General features: G+C 37.2%; 1 non-coding gene across 1 annotated transcript; it reads left to right on the top strand.

Moving 5' to 3' along the window:
* Window positions 1-453: 453 nt before the first annotated feature.
* Window positions 454-561, top strand: LOC130978453 (small nucleolar RNA R71). Its single transcript, XR_009086096.1, has one exon. It is a non-coding gene; the product is annotated as a small nucleolar RNA R71 (small nucleolar RNA).
* Window positions 562-4,460: the final 3,899 nt, after the last annotated feature.

Genomic DNA, 4,460 nt, shown 5'->3' with positions numbered 1-4,460 from the left:
ATCCTTCCATGAGAGATTTGGATGATTTCTCCATGAAGGATTATAGGTGTTTCCATGGGGTTCTCCCATGTAATTCACCTCTTCCATTGAAGGGTTCTCAAGATCATAAGCTTCTTCTTCAGATGAAGCGTCCTTTGTACTGCCTGGTGCAGCTTGCATTCCAGACAGACTTTGAGAAATCATATTGACTTGCTGAGTCAATATTTTGTTCTGAGCCAGTATGGCATTCAGAGTATCAATCTCAAGAACTCCTTTCTTCGGATTCGTCCTATTGTTCACAGGATTCCTTTCAGAAGTGTACATAAATTGGTTATTTGCAACCATTTCAATGAGTTCTTGAGCTTCTGCAGGCGTCTTTTTCAGATGAAGAGATCCTCCAGCAGAGCTATCCAATGACATCTTGGACAGTTCAGATAGACCATCATAGAAGATACCTATGATGTTCCATTCAGAAAGCATGTCAGAGGGACACTTTCTGATTAATTGTTTGTATCTTTCCCAAGCTTCATAGAGGGATTCACCTTCCTTCTGTCTGAAGGTTTGGACTTCCACTCTAAGCTTACTCAATTTTTGAGGTGGAAAGAACTTTGCCAAGAAGGCATTGACTAGCTTTTCCCAAGAGTTCATGCTTTCTTTAGGTTGTGAGTCCAACCATATCCTAGCTCTGTCTCTTACAGCAAAAGGGAATAGCATAAGTCTGTAGACCTCAGGGTCAACCCCATTAGTCTTGACAGTGTCACAGATTTGCAAGAATTCAGCTAAAAACTGATGGGGATCTTCCAATGGAAGTCCATGGAACTTGCAATTCTGTTGCATTAGAGAAACTAATTGAGGCTTAAGCTCAAAGTTGTTTGCTCCAATGGCAGGGATAGAGATGCTTCTCCCATAGAAGTCGGGAGTAGGTGCAGTAAAGTCACCCAGCACTTTCCTTGCATTGTTGGCATTGTTGTTGTTTTCGGCTGCCATGGGTTCTTCTTCTTTGAAGATTTCTATTAGGTCTTCTACAGAGAGTTGTGCTTTTGCTTCTCTTAGCTTTCGCTTCAAGGTCCTTTCAGGTTCAGGGTCAGCCTCAACAAGAATGCTTTTGTCTTTGTTCCTGCTCATATGAAAGAGAAGAGAACAAGAAAATATGGAATCCTCTATGTCACAGTATAGAGATTCCTTAAGGTGTCAGAGGAAAAGAAGAATAGAAGGAGAGGTAGAAGAATTCAAACTTATCAAGAAAGATAGAGTTCGAATTGTGCATTGAGGAGGAGTGTTAGTCTATAAATAGAAGGATGTAAGAAGAGGGGAAGAAATTTTTGAAAATAAATTAAAAACATTTTAAAAACATTTTGAAAAATACTAATTGATTTTCAAAAACTAAGAGTGGAAAAGAAATCAAGTGATTTTTGAAAAAGATTTTGAAATTAGAAATCAAAAAGATATGATTGAAAACTATTTTGAAAAAGATGTGATTAAAAAGATATGATTGAAAAGTTATGGTTTTAAAAAGATATGATTGAGAAGATATGATTTGAAAAACAATTTTAAAAAAAAATTTGATTTTGAAAACTAATGACTTGGCTAACAAGAAAGATATGATTCAGACATTAAACCTTTCTCAATAGAAAAGGCAACATATTCTGAGATGTTGAATCAAATCATTAATTGATAGCAAGTATTTTTGAAAATGGAAAGAAATTGATTTTGAAAATATATGATTGAAAAGATATGATTTGAAAAAGATTTGATTTTGAAAAAATTTGAAAACTTGAAAAAAATTTGAGTTAAAAACAGAATCTTCCCTCTTGTGCCATCCTGGCGTTAAACGCCCAGAATGGTATACATTCTGGCGTTTAACGCCCAAAACACTACCCTTTTGGGCGTTAAACGCCCAGCCAGGCACCCTGGCTGGCGTTTAAACTCCAGTTTTCCTTCTTCACTGGGCGTTTTGAACGTCCAGCTTTTTCTGTATAATTCCTCTGCTGTATGTTCTGAATCTTCAATTCTCTATATTATTGACTTGAAAAGACACAAATTAAAAATATTTTTGGATTTTTAATAATGAGGAATAATCAAAATGCAACTAAAATCAAATAAACAATGCATGCAAGACACCAAACTTAGAAGTTTGTATACTACTGACACTAACAAAATGAGAATGCATATAACAAAACACTCAAGTAAAGAGAATTCAAAGATCAGAGCAAGGAAACTATCAAGAACATCTTGAAGATCACTTAAGACACATGAATGAATGCAAGAAGAATAGAAACATGCAATTGACACCAAACTTAACATGAGACACTAGACTCAACAAGAAACATAAAATATTTTTGGTTTTTATGATTTTGTAATTTTTTTGGATTTTTCGAAAATTAAGTGGAAAAGAAAATAAAGATATCAAAATTCTTAATGAGAATTCCAGGAATCATGCAATGTTAGTCTAAAGCTTCAGTCTAAAGGAATTAGACATGGCTAGCTAAGCTTCAGCAGGACATTGCATTCAAGAGCTAAATTGATGAGAATCAATCAGCTTTGGTGATGATAAGAACATCACCTTGAAACACTAGAATTCATTCTTAAGAACTCTGAAGATAAATACCTAATCTAAGCAACAAGATGAACCGTCAGTTGTCCAAACTCAAACAATCCCTGGCAACGATGCCAAAAACTTAGTGCACGAAATTGTGATCAACAATGGCGCCATCAACATGGTACGCTCAATTGCAATCTCAACTCTTTATCACAACTTCGCACAACTAACCAGCAAGTGCACTGGGTCGTCCAAGTAATAAACCTTACGCGAGTAAGGGTCGATCCCACGGAGATTGTTGGTATGAAGCAAGCTATGGTCATCTTGTAAATCTTAGTCAGGCATATTCAAATGGTCATGAATGATTTATGAATAAAACATAAAATAAGGATAGAGATACTTATGTAATTCATTGGTGAGAATTTCAGATAAGCGTATGGAGATGCTTTGTCCCTTCTGTCTCTCTGCTTTCCTATTGTCTTCATCCAATCCTTCTTACTCCTTTCCATGGCAAGCTGTATGTTGGGCATCACCGTTGTCAATGGCTACAGTCCCGTCCTCTCAGTGAAAATGTTCAACGCACCCTGTCACGGCACGGCTAATCATCTGTCGGTTCTCAATCAGGTTGGAATAGAATCCATTGATTCTTTTGCGTCTGTCACTAACGCCCAGCCTTCAGGAGTTTGAAGCTTGTCACAGTCATTCAATTATTGAATCCTACTCAGAACACCACAGACAAGGTTTAGACCTTCTGGATTCTCTTGAATGCCGCCATCAATTCTAGCTTATACCACGAAGATTCCGATTAAGGGATCCAAGAGATATCCACTCAATCTAAGGTAGAACGGAGGTGGTTGTCAGGCACACGTTCATAGGTGAGAATGATGATGAGTGTCACGGATCATCACATTCATCAAGTTGAAGAACAAGTGATATCTTAGAATAAGAACAAGCTGAATTGAATAGAAGAACAATAGTAATTGCATTAATACTCAAGGTACAGCAGAGCTCCACACCTTAATCTATGGTGTGTAGAAACTCCACCGTTGAAAATACATAAGAACAAGGTCTAGGCATGGCCGTGAGGCCAGCCTCCCAATGATCTAAGATAGCATCAGACTACTCAAAGATAGCTACCAAGATGAGAAATACAATAGCAAAAGGTCCTATTTGTAGAGAACTAGTAGCCTAGGGTTTACAAAGATGAGTAAATGACATAAAAATCCACTTCCGGGCCCACTGGTGTGTTCTTGGGCTGAGCATTGAAGCTTTCATGTGTAGAGACTTTTCTTGGAGTTAAACGCCAGCTTTTGTGCCAGTTTGGGCGTTTAACTCCCATTCTTGTGCCAGTTCCGGCGTTTAACGCCGGGCAGTTTTGAGCTGATTTGGAACGCCAGTTTGAGCCATCAAATCTTGGGAAAAGTATGGACTATTATACATTGATGGAAAGCCCAGGATGTCTACTTTCCAACGCCGTTGAGAGCGCGCCAATTGAGCTTCTATAGCTCCAGAAAATCCACTTTGAGTGCAGGGAGGTCAGAATCCAACAGCATCTGCAGTCCTTTTTAGCCTCTGAATCAGATTTTTACTCAAGTCCCTCAATTTCAGCCAGAAAATACCTGAAATCACAGAAAAATACACAAAATCATAGCTCATAGTAAAGTCCAGAAAAGTGAATTTTAACTAAAAACTAATAAAAATATAATAAAAACATACTAAAAACAATGCCAAAAAGCGTATAAATTATCCGCTCATCAGCATCCATTCATGATATACTTGATAGAACATACATTCATACATAATTTTAGGATTAGATGTAGTTTTAGAGAAAGAGGTTCTCTCCTCTCTCTTAGGATTAGGATTAGGATTTTTTCTTCAGTCACAGGTTCAATATTCCTTTTACTTTATATTTCTCTTCTACTTTTAGATACTCTAATGCTTT

This window comes from Arachis stenosperma, chromosome 4 (assembly GCF_014773155.1).
Source record: "Arachis stenosperma cultivar V10309 chromosome 4, arast.V10309.gnm1.PFL2, whole genome shotgun sequence".
Lineage (NCBI taxonomy): Eukaryota > Viridiplantae > Streptophyta > Magnoliopsida > Fabales > Fabaceae > Arachis > Arachis stenosperma.
The sequence above is the reverse complement of the archived record's forward strand: the minus strand, read 5'-3'. Positions and strand labels throughout refer to the sequence as shown.